Raw genomic sequence first — 12,399 nt, 5'->3', positions numbered from 1 at the left:
CCAATCATGACAGTCCTCCCAGTGCCTGAGCATTCTCAGCATGATAAAATGTCTAAGAATGAAGAGGCTGCACCTTGCATTCTGAGAATAGTGAGGTTTCCAGATGGTGCCGGGGAGGAGGTGCAGATAATAGCAACACTGGGCTTCTAACAGAAGAGTGTTCACCGGCAATATATGGAAGCTCATCCAGGAAAAGGCAGGCATCCCCTAATTTGACTGGGCAGGCCATTAGTGACCCACTCACTGGGAAATTAAAGGAAAATAAATGTGTGTGCTAATCTGGTACCAATGAAATCTAATAAATAGCCTCTCTACTTTATGACCTTTGAATCAGAGGTGGAAATCATAGAAGTGAAAATAGCACACTTGTCAAAACACTCAGTGCTATAGTGTTTAGAGCAATATAAATGAGGCTGAGAAAGAAAATTGCTGGGGTAGCAGTTCAGAAAATCACACTTGCTGCTGTTCTATCTCTGACATAACATACTGTTGTAGTGAGGGCTGGTAGAATAAATTTATCCTTAGGTCTTAGTAGAGGGAAGTACATTGGTATCAGATAACCTGCATTAAATTCCGCAAGAGAAAGCATTCATACATTATATCATCCATTACGTAATTTATTCATTTATTGATTATGATTATTATTGATTATTCACTCGTTGATTCAAACATCTATTGTGCCTGCTAGGCCAAAGACAGTACACATTATCTGGATACAAAGAATAACCTTTATGGACTTTATTCTAGAGGAGCAGTTCTTAAACTTTACTAGGCATCAGAATCACCTGGAGAGATTCTAATTCAGTAGGCTGGAGTGGGGCCTGAGAACTTACATTTCTAACAAGTTTGCAGGTGATGCTGATACTGTTGATTGGCAACCATACTTTGAGAACCGCTGGTTCAGAGCAGTGGCCCTGCTCTTTAAAGTCACCCAGGGAACTATTAAAAATCTTGATACCCATTCTTGACCCCAGACTGTGCAAATCAAAATATCTTGAGTAGGACCTAGGCATCCAATGTTAAAGGCTCTAAAACCAATAGTCTTGTGGGAAAGACAGACAACCAGAAAACCAACTAGGAGTTCTAGAAGAATCAAAGAGAAGGTAGTGGTAGAGAATAGGAATGGGAGCCTAAGATGACTAGGAAATATCATTCTGATGACATGAAGGAAAAGAAAACAAAAATACGATGAAACACGGAATGAATATTTCAGACAGAAGAACCAGCAGGTGCAAAGGCCCTGAGAGTGGAGAAACTTTGCATATTTAAGGAATTAAGAAAGGGCTAGCATGGGCCTAGATCATATTGTGTGAGCAGCAGAGTTATCAAGTTGTAATTGTAAAAGTAAGCAGTAATGTAGAGACTTGTAGGCCAAGACCAAGCTTTGAGGAAGAAGAGGAAGCCATTGCCTAATCAGATTTGCATTTAAAAAATCACTCTAGCTACTGAAAACAGATTGAAAAGAAATGAGAGGAAAGAGGGAGACTAATTAGGATGTTTTTTCTTTTTCTTTTTTTTTTTTTTTTTGGTGAGGAAGATCCACCCTGAGCTAACATCCATTGCCAATCTTCCTTTTTTTTTTTTGCTTGAGGCAGATTAGCCCTGAGCTGACATCTGTGCCAATCTTCCTCTATTTTGTATGTGGGATGCCTCTACAGCAGGCTGATGAGTGGAGTAGGTCCACACCCAGAATCCAAACCCGCGAACCTGGGGCACCAAAGTGGATGGAGCACATGGAACTTTAACCACTCAGCCACAGGGCCAACCCCCTAATTAGGACTTTATGAGAGTTTATCAGGCACAAGGTGATGCTAGCCTAGATGGGGTGCCAGTGGAGACAGAGAATGTGTAGATTTTAATTTAGATTAAAGGTAGAATTAATAGAATTTGCTAAGAGATAGAATGTAGACAAAAAGAGTAATCAAGAATGATTCACAGAGTTCTGGCTTTGGCAGCTGAGAAAATACATTTATTTGTATGGGAATGGGATAGATTTTAGGGGAAAATATCAAAATTTCTGTTTTGAACATTTAAATGTGTTTTCTGTGAAATATCCAACTGGAAGTATTAAATAATTACATTTTGCTATTTGAGCTTAGAGCAGAGAGGGGAGTTTGGAAACGGAGAAAAGGATTTTGAAGTCCTCAGTCGTTATAGCCATGAGATTGGATATAAGAGAGTTGAGGAGGAGGCCCAGGCTAAGCCCTGTGGAATCTGCCTTATTTGTGGATGGACAGAGAAGAGGGAAACAGTCAAGGCAATTGAAAAAGGGAAGCATGAGAGCTTAACCAGGCAAACATGGAGTCAGAAACCAAGATGGGACGTGAGTCCAGAAAGAAGGAAATGGTCAACCTGTCAGATGCTGCTAAGAAGTCAAGAAAGAGGAGGAGAGAAAAATGTCCATTGGATTTTGCAATATGGAGATCATTGATGCCTTTGACAAATTTTTTCAGTGGTAGCATGAAAGGGAAAGGTAGATTATAATAGGTTGAAAGGTTCTCGAAGGTGGGGAAATGGAGACAGCTCAAGGATTTTTAAAAATTTTGTCTATAAAGGGGAATAAAGAAGTGGCGTGGCAGCTAAAGAGGAACATAGGTTAATTTATAATTTTTGTTTAAGATGGGAGATATGAGAAAATTTATATACTGATGGGAAAGATCCAGTTGACCATGAGAAATTAGTGATGCTGAAGAAAGGAATACCAGATTGAAGAGCTTAAGAAAGCAAAGGAGGAGAGATCCAGAGAAGATGATGAACTTTCAGCTTTTGTGAGCAGAGAGAAACTTCCTAATGGGAAGAAAGATGGCAAAGGTTAGCGCCAACACGGATACGTTTGTAAAACTCATCATGGGAAGATACAAGAGCATCCTTGTGACGGCTTCTGTTTTTTCTCAATGGAAGCATGAGAAAAGTGAAGTTTTAAAGAAAGATACAGAATAATAAACTTGGAGAATGGGAAAAAAATTTACCTTGAGGTACAATTGCTACTATAAGGAGAAAAACATTATCACCAAATTCCTCTTAGGACACTGTATTTGGTAGAAAATGCTTGGGGTAGAGAGTGAGCTCTTCAAAAATTGCTTGCTATAGTGCTACACATTAGATGAAGGGAGAATTTTATGTGGTTTCAGAGCAGGAAGTAAGAGAAGGGAGAGATGGAAAGAGAGAATGAAGCCAAGGTAAGGGCGGAGGCTGTTCTGCATGCTATGTGAACTGTTCGTGTGATTCCTAGCCCCCTACCCTAAATCTCTAATAGGCTGTTGAGCTCACAAAATCCTCTGTGTGTGGGTTCCTCCTAGAGACAGAGGAGCCTGAGGCAGGCAATTCCTTAAAAATATGAGTGTCCAGGGATGAACATAAATTGTGGGGAGAATTTGGACATCTCTAGTTACAGAAGGGGTTTAAAACAATCTTTTCTACCTCTCTATCTCTTGATACCCAGATGACACTTGTGTTTTGAACTGAGGATGCAAGAAGGAAAGATGAGTAAAAGTCATACTTGGGATGGAAGAAACTAAAGTGCATCTCCCACGCCTGGTCTTGGGAGTAATTTCAATCTTCTTTCCTCCTTCTGAGCTCTGAAATCTACCCTGGAGTGCCTCTTCTACCTTCACCTTCAATGCCAATAAGATTTCTGCCAAGTTCTGAAGGAAGCATTATTACCTAAAAAAACACATTTCATTTTGCAGGATTCTGAACCTCTCAGATTAGATTTATTGGAGAAGTTTCAGAGAAGAGAAATGATAGTTATTAGGATGGTAGACTACAAGGAGAAAAACAAAGGAGCTCAAACTGTCAACCACCAAAAAGTCACACTCAAATCAGTAGTGTGAATGGGTCCAACCACAGTCCCTCTTGGATATCCAAGCAAAACTAATGTATAAGTATACAAAGCGAAACAAGCCAAATGAATTATTCAATACCTGAGTACTTGCCTATTCAGTTTCTTCAAGACAGTGGGTCATTCTGTGGATCCAGAGAGTAGGAAAGGGAAAGGGGAAACTTTCCATAACTGCTTGCCCTTTGCTAGCAATGTAGTACCCAGAATTTTCTACTGCAGTGCTCTCTCCAATTTTTTCCCCATCTGAGCTTTGCACTACTCTATTCTACTGGTATGGTAAATATTCTTTTCAGATTTTAGATTGAGACCTAAACTTGATTCTAGATTTTTATTATATTCAGTTGCTTGACCCTCAAGGAATAAAGCTCCACAAGTGACTACAGTACTCACATAGCTTTATCCACATCCTCGCACAAATCCCGCATTCCAGCCATACTAAAATACTGGTTGTTTCCTAAATATTATGGGGGAGGGACATGAAAAGCATTTCTCCCGATCTCCCCATCCTGCCCACACCCCGCCACCTTCCGTGATCACTTTCATTTGTCCTTTAGACATGGTTCATGGCTCCGATTCTCCTGGAAGCCTTCTCTTGTCCTCTTATACCCCTTCCAGTTAGATGATTACTTCTCAGATTCTCCCTTGTAATTCTATGATGTCTTGTACCTAAGTCTATGATAGCATTTTCTTGACTATAGTATAATTTCACCGTAATAACATTATTTTCCATATCTGCTACAAGATTATGTACTCTTCAAAGGCAGGTACTACGGGCTGTTCATTTTTTTTTTTGTATATCTACTGGTTAGTATTTACTAGATATGCAAATTTGACAATAAATAAGGAGAACTATGAATTCGCTAGGATAGTGAATAATGACAATTAACTTGTTTGTTAGTAGAACATACTACATAAACTTCTACAATAGGTTTATCATTGGTGACAAACCTTTTCATTATGTTCTTAGTCTAGAATTAAATGCTCAGATACTGTAAATTTATTTTCAGAAGTTCAATTCAACAAACATGTATTAAGTACTTATTATATGTCTGACATTGTGGTGGACACAAGAAACAAAGACTAATGAGACCCCTCTACACTTGGGAAAGTGTGAGTGGATTAAAGGGTGCGCAGATGAAGCCAGGAACATCAGGAACAATATGGACAGAGAATGTTCAGAGAAGGGAGGAATCAGAAGGACCTGGGCTTGGGGAGGGGGAAACTTTCCCATGGGAGGTGACACTGGAACCAATGATGGCAAGAATGGACAAAAGGCAGGGTATCATGGATCAGGGTCATTGTTGCTGATAGAGGGCATTCTGTCATGCTTATCAGATTTGCCATGGAAAATCCATCAATACCATTGTAATAACTTCCAGAAACCCATTCAGACATTTCAGGAAATGTCTCTTCATATTAAAATGTCTTTTAATATTAACTCTTTACTCTTATGACCCAACCATGCTCAAATCACTCCCAACTTTAAAAATAACTAAAATAAATATCAGGTATAATTTGTTGCTTGACACTTAAAGAGTGAGAAATGCCATATTTCTTTATTTTTCTAAATCAAATGAATTTCATTAAATGATGAGTACAGGCCTCACTCATCAAAGCTGGGGAGAAGTCCAATACCGATCGTTATGTGAAGCTTCCTCCTCTCACCTCAGGTCCAAAGAGTTGAAGGAAGATCATGATGATGTGACTTCCACAGACCTGTGTGGTCTGTTCACAGGCCAGTGCCTCCATTGACGACAGCACTCTTTCCATGCTAAGCTTGCCACTGAAAACTCTGAGGTTCTCAAGTTCTCTGCTCAGTGTTCATCCCTGATATATGCTCTGCCGTCTTAGAATACTGCAACTCTCTTCCTGGTCTTCAGGATCTAACACCTCCCTGAAATTAGAGTCCCTTCCTTCACTTAACCCTCAAAGTACAAAAATCTTCAAACATGGTTATCAAACCATCTGAATCAGAATCATCTGGGGTGCTTATTAAAATGAGGATGCCACAATCACCCCTAGCCTACAACTTCAGAATCTCTGTGTGGAATATGAGCAAATCTGCCTTTAATGATTCTTTAATGATCCTCAGGTGATTCTTAAGGACCCACTGACCTATATTCTCAGTACCGAAGTCTGAGTAGTGATTGTCTCCAGAGCAACCTGTTCTCACTCCACTCCTCCACCATCTCCAATTATTCTTTTATTCTCATACACTCACATACACATCCATTTCTTTTCCATGGGTGAAAAATCCTGAATCTGGGCTAGACTCTCTCTCTTGGGATATTTGATATGGGCAAGGGAAAACGAAAGAGAGATGTTATATTTCTTCTACGATGAGTAGATGGTAATAAGCAAACTGACAATAATTACAAAAACAAACCAAGAACCCAAAGTACCAATATATTTTTAACAAGTCAGTCTATAATAGGAAAGTATCCAACCCTCTCTTGACCTTCGTCTCCCCTCCTCCCAATCCTGAGCTATCTCCTTCTCTCCATATCCAAGCTTTCAGAAAGGATCATTTATACTCGCTCTTTCTGCTTGGATTCACTTGTTAAGTCACTTCAGTCTGTCTTCTTATCCACTGTGGAATCTTGGAATGCTCCCTTTGAAGGGGTCCCATGGGCCTGAAAAGTGACCATCTCAGTAGAAATCACGACAAACTAGAGACTAGAGGCCCTTCTACCAATTTCTAGGCATCATGTAAGTCACCAAGATTCTTCTGACACACTGGGGAGGATTTGGCATTCCTGAATTTGACTCTCTGTTTTTTAACCACTCTGCAAATAGGAGGCTCTGAAGGAAGTTTAAAAATTTAATTTGCTGTAGAAAAATAAAGCAATATGATAGTCTTGTCCCGAAGCATTTATGGAGTAAGGTTCATATTTAAAACAGTGGTAGGTGCTGTAATAGAATTATATAGGACACACTGGGGAGCCAAAAGAAAGTTGTCAACTCTCCTGAGCAGAGTAAAGGAAAGCTTCAAAGAGGAGGTGGCTTGGGTCAGACCCTAAAATATGATTAACTGTTTGCTATTGGACTCCTGGTTAACAAATTCACTGTTCTCTTTTCATCGCTTATCATTCTTGTCTTGGTGGCAGCATTTGCTACAGCTTATCCCTCTTTCCATCTTTCCAGTACTTGACAACCTCTCTTCTGTTAGTTTCTATAATACCAAGATCTCTTGTAAACATTTTCCTAAATCCCATCCTCAGTATTTTTCTCTTTTAAACCCACATTATTTCAAAATAACGCCATCTAAAATTGCACACTTATCTAATACCTATAGAGTTGACACTCAAATCCATATGCCTTGCCCAGCTGCCTCCTCCATTCATAACCCGAGTGTTCACCCAGTCACACAAGCCAGAAGTCTGGGGCTCACCCAAGACTCATTCTTTCATCTAATCAGTCACCAAATCCTGGCAATTCATCTTCTAATTGCCACTTGAATTCATTACTTCCTGTCTATTACCACTGCCACTGACTTGCTTCAAGTTTTCGTTATTTCTCACCTTATTTACCGCATTTCTTCCCTAATTCATCTTTCTACTTCCAGACTTGTCTGCTTCCAACAAATTTTCCATGCCAGCACCAGTTATTTATTCATTAAATAAAAATTGAATTGTGCAAGTCCTTTACTTAACAGTCTTAATTATTCCTGTATCTCTCAAGACTCTAGGTTGCATTGACAGAAATGCAGTTCAAACTAGCTTGTGCAAAAGTGAGAATTTACTGGCTCAAGTAACTGAAAAGTCCAGGGGTCACATCCACATATCCACAGTCATGTCCAGCCTCTCTTACAATGACATCAGGATTCTCTCCTCTGCACCTCTAACCTTGCATTCTTCCTGTTGACTTTATTCTTAGGCAGGCACTCCCGAGTGGTAGCAAAATGAGTACAAGCAATTCCAAAATTAAAAAGTCTACCATTTTAGTCCTCTCACAGAAAGAGGGCACCTCCTTCCTGATATTTCCAGTTAAACTTAGAGGCTCAGTCTCATTGCCTATCTTGGGTTACATGAACAGCCCCGTGGTAGACAGAATAATGGTCCCCAAAGATGTTGATGTCTAAATCCGCAGAACCTGTGAATATGTTACCTTGCATGGCAAAGGATCTTTACAGGTGTAATTAAGTTAAGAATCCTTATATGGGGAGCTTATCCTGGATTATGCAAATGCCCCAATGTAATCACAGGGGTCTTTATGAGAGGAAGGCAGCAGGGGTCACAGTGATAGGAGATGTGATGAGAGAAGCAGAGGTCAGAGAAAGATTTGAAGATGCTTTGCTACTGGTCTTGAAGATGGAGGTAGAAGACATTAGCCAAAATAAATGCAGGTGGCCTCTAGAAGCTAGAAAAACCAAGGAGACAAATTCTCCCCTGGAGCTCCCAGAAGGAATGCAGCCTTACTGACATCTTGATTTTAGGACTTCTGACCTGTAGGACTATAAGATAATAAATTTGTACTTAAATCACTATGTTTGTGGTAATTTGTTACAGCAGCAATAAGGAACTAATACAACCCCTGAGCCAATTACTGTGGTTGTGATACTGGAATGCTTTGATTGGCCAGGCCTAAATTGTGTGCTCGTAAAGGTAGGATTGTTTGATTCATCCATACCTGGTAGTCAATGTGGGGGAAGTATGGTTCTCCAGGGAAAGTCAGGTGCAGTTACCTTAACAGAGAACACAGGCCTGGCATGTAAAAGTAATAAATGTCCTCTACAGATCCTCATTGTCTTCCACGTAAAGATTCTCAGTGGGGCAATCAATGACACCTAAAATCTGGTTTTTACTTCTTTCTCTACTATTTTCTTATTCCTCTTTCCTTTCCTCTGCCTGGACAACCCTTCCTTCATGCTTCAACTAACTCCTACTTATCTTTCAAGACAGCTCAGGCATCACCTCTCCCAGGAAATCTTCCTGGATAGCCTAAACTAGGTGACCCTTCTCTGTGCTCTCCACGTGGTACAAGCGTACCTCTACCATAGCACTTGTCACACTTGCTTAGGAGTAATATTAAGCCCAATGATAACTCTCATAGCCAATTATGGTAATTGTGCTGGAGGAAACATGTAAACCTGATTTCCTAAGCAAAACAGAATATTATCTATTTTTGTAAGCCTAGTTTCCATGGAAACAACCATCAACGTGGCAGGAGGGACTCATTGTGACTGTATTTGATATAGTTCAGTAAACTGGTATTTCTCTCCCATTTCTTTCTCTAAAAAGATTCAGGATTCACTTCGAAAAACTCCTTACATGATAATTGATAGAATTATTGCTTGAGCTCGATGCTGTCCACGAATACAACAGCCTTCATTTTCTGCCGTGACTCGTAGCCACAATTGCTATTTACTTTAGTACGTAATTTAAGAAAAAATAATTCTAATGTTAATATTGAGGGTGCTAATTAGATATTACTTCAGCCCCCTCTGCTTAGAACAGAAGAACATCATAGGTCAGAAAAGGGATGATTTAGTTCTTGTTCTTATTTTTGAATATGAATTGATCTGCTTCATGTCAATAAATCCTCCTGACATTTTACAGTCACAGCACTAAATGGCTAAAGCACCCATGTCAAAAGAAAAAGCTGCCGAAAGGAAGAGTATTAAATGATGACTTTTTAGGTCTTGTCACCAACTTTAAAATGTATTCTTGATAAGGCATTGGATTTATATGTTAATGGCTGTATTTCACCAGTCCTGCCTGATAGATCTGCTTCTGTCTATAGCAGAAAGTTATTAAACCTCTGAGGACCCTCTGGCTGAGGGAAGTTTTGAAACAAATCAATGACAATGAGCACAGCCTATCATCTGAGCATGGCACATCTTGCCTGTTTGACAGAATGAGCACAGTGTTTGCTTGTTTTTAACCCAATAATATCCTCTAATCTTTGCAAGTTGTGGAAAGCAATTTGATAGACCACAGGAAATATATTCAATTATTTCATGCACAGAATGAGGCACAAAGTGCGAAAGGGGATGAGGAGCATTTCACGAGTCAGTTGCCCTCCTTTTTCAAAAATGAGGCTTTCCTTTTTTTCTTTTATTTTAACACCAAATCTAAATTTCCCTAAGGAGCTTTATATAACAGCAGTGCCAATGAGTTTGACGTGGCCGTCTTTATACATATTTGTTCTATATTATTATTATTTAACTTATAAACCAAAAAAAAGTTTAAAATTCAAGGAGTGAATGAATAAGCAGCTATATTTCACCATTCTAGCTCTGATGTACTTCTAAAGAACATAAGTTATTTTTTACAAAGTTATTCAATGCTGGTACCTAAAGATGGTGTAGGATAATTCCCCTCCTGTCACACACAGTGCCCTACCTTTTCTCCTGCCCCCTAGCCTGGCCTACTTGCTCCACTCAGCTGCTGTTCACATTCTCTCTGTACCTCTGCTTCTGGAGAGAACAGCTTGACCTGGGCTATGACATAGCTTCCTCAGCCTCTTGATAATTATTCTGATGTTAAAATGCTTGGTAAATTCAAAAAGGAAGGGTGTGAAGATGTTTTTCTGTGGAGATTTCAATATGAAGTGAAAAAAACGATTATCCTGGGCCTGAGTGGTTCCTTGCCTGAGGAAGTCTAAGCGTGCATGCAGATTTTTTCTTTCATTTTTTTTGCAATTTCCAACACTTCTAGTGGTACTGGTAAAAACTTTGTAACATTTGCTTATTTATCCAGAGGAATCCTGCTAGAAACTCACACTCTCGCCATCATTTGCAAGTTGTCTCCAAGAGTAGAGAAACATTCCCTTTGATGTCAAGAATGAGCTCTTCCCTGGGTGAGAGGACTATTTCAGATTCAAGGTCAGCATATTCTCACAAATAGTAACTTGATTAAACTCATTATTCTTATTCCTCATAACATGATAGAAAATATACTTCATTCTTGGTTTAGAGTTTACATGTTCGAGATCAAAGAATTTTCATGCCATATGTGGATTTTTAGTTCAAAAATAGTTTATCCAAGGGTCAGATTTCCTGAGGTGAAAATATAGACACTATTAAAAAGTGAAGGAAACCAGTTTGGCAAAAGCATTAACATTATTTGAGGCATAATTTATGAAAGCAGCTTTGTTGGAGAGCTCTGTCTGGTGTGGGTAGAGGCCGGACACCTGTAAACACATGGCTGGAAGTTTCTATGGATTATCCGCCTGAATCAGTCAGGGCTCACAGTGGGGACGGCCGGTCTAGAAAGGGAGATGAGAAGCCTCAGGAATGACTGGGCTCTGTGAGGGGAGTCAAGTTTGAACTCAGAAAGCTGTAAGGAAGGCTATTTTAGGAGCAAGCAAGACTTGGTTATTTGGAAACAGGCTGCCGAATCTCCTCAGGGTGAAAGGACCAGGCTAGAAACATCCACTGTTGTCCCCCAACAGCATAGCTACAACCTCCTCCCAGGACCCGGTGCCCCACTGGGAGGGTGGGGGCTTCCAGGAGTGATGGCAGGCTCCACTTCATTGCATTTCCCCACCTGGATTTCCACAATCCTCAGGGTCTGGGTTTAAGTACAGGAACTCCAATTCAGGCAGGGGGCAGAATGTGAGTAAGCCCTGGTGGCAGGTAACATCTGGGGGTCCTGGAGATGGCTGGAACATCGTGCATTGGGGGAGCATGGTGCGAAAAAAGCCTAGAGGGGAAGATTCCGCATACATAGGGTTGACCGATAAAATACAGGACACCCAGTTAAATTTGAATTTTAGAGAAACAATGAATAATTTTTAAGTACGTCTCAAATATTGGACAGAACATACTTATATTTTTTAAAAGTCCGTTGTTTGAAATTCACGCTTAACTGGGAGTCCTATATTTTTATTTGCTGAATCCAGCAACCCTACCTACATGCCATACTAAGGGAAGGGACCTAGTCTCAGGTAGTGGAGAAGCGTTAGTAGATTTTAAACACAGGGATATCAGGAGCAAGTCTGCGTCATGCAGAGAGCTTTCTGTCACCAAGGTAAAAGGTGGACTGAAGGAGTATGAGACCAAGGTTAATGTAGAGGGTCTTGGGGCAGGAGGAAAGCGAGTGAAGGACTTTGTCACAAAGACGTAAACCCCAAAATATGCCACTTTGGATCAGACACGTTATCTATTCAGTCCCGTGTTCTATCTGCAATGCTTTGTAAAAAAAAAGAAAAAGAAAAAGAATGACGTGGTAAGACAAACATCGGTCTCAAGTCTGGAGACCTGGCCATCAGACTTTATGGAGGCCATTTGAACTTGTACAAGTCACTTAACCTCCAAGCATCTAAGAAGTCTCAATATACACAGGCTTCTTCTATACACAGGTTTCTACTCTATTCTCAAATATTAGGGACATTTCCCCAAAGCCCCTAACACATTAAGATTTCCTGGTCTATACGTGCAAATGAGATGAGGCTAGAAGAAAGTTGTTTGTCTTCGCCCTCAGCATCCTCTCTTTGTCTTCCAAATCAAACCTCCTCCTTGCTTTTGCTCAGGACCCTGAACCAGGTGTCTAGTTTTCCCCATCTTCCCTCTGCTTCGTAACTGAGTCTCTCCTCTTTGCTCCTGCCTAGTAAGT

The 12,399-nt window shown here is 40.2% G+C and overlaps 1 long non-coding RNA gene across 1 annotated transcript in view; it reads left to right on the top strand.

The window, feature by feature from the left end:
- LOC138923823 (uncharacterized) overlaps positions 1–12,399 on the top strand; it is an 87,832-nt gene that overhangs the window by 60,330 nt on the left and 15,103 nt on the right. The window contains exon 2 of the long non-coding RNA XR_011437971.1: positions 10,543–10,667. This is a non-coding gene — a long non-coding RNA (uncharacterized lncRNA). The remainder of the gene's footprint in view (positions 1–10,542; positions 10,668–12,399) is intronic.

The sequence above is a fragment of the Equus caballus genome, chromosome 4 (genome assembly GCF_041296265.1).
Source record: "Equus caballus isolate H_3958 breed thoroughbred chromosome 4, TB-T2T, whole genome shotgun sequence".
In the NCBI taxonomy this organism is placed as follows: domain Eukaryota; kingdom Metazoa; phylum Chordata; class Mammalia; order Perissodactyla; family Equidae; genus Equus; species Equus caballus.
Note: the sequence above shows the minus strand (reverse complement) of the source record. Positions and strands in the feature narration are given on the sequence as shown.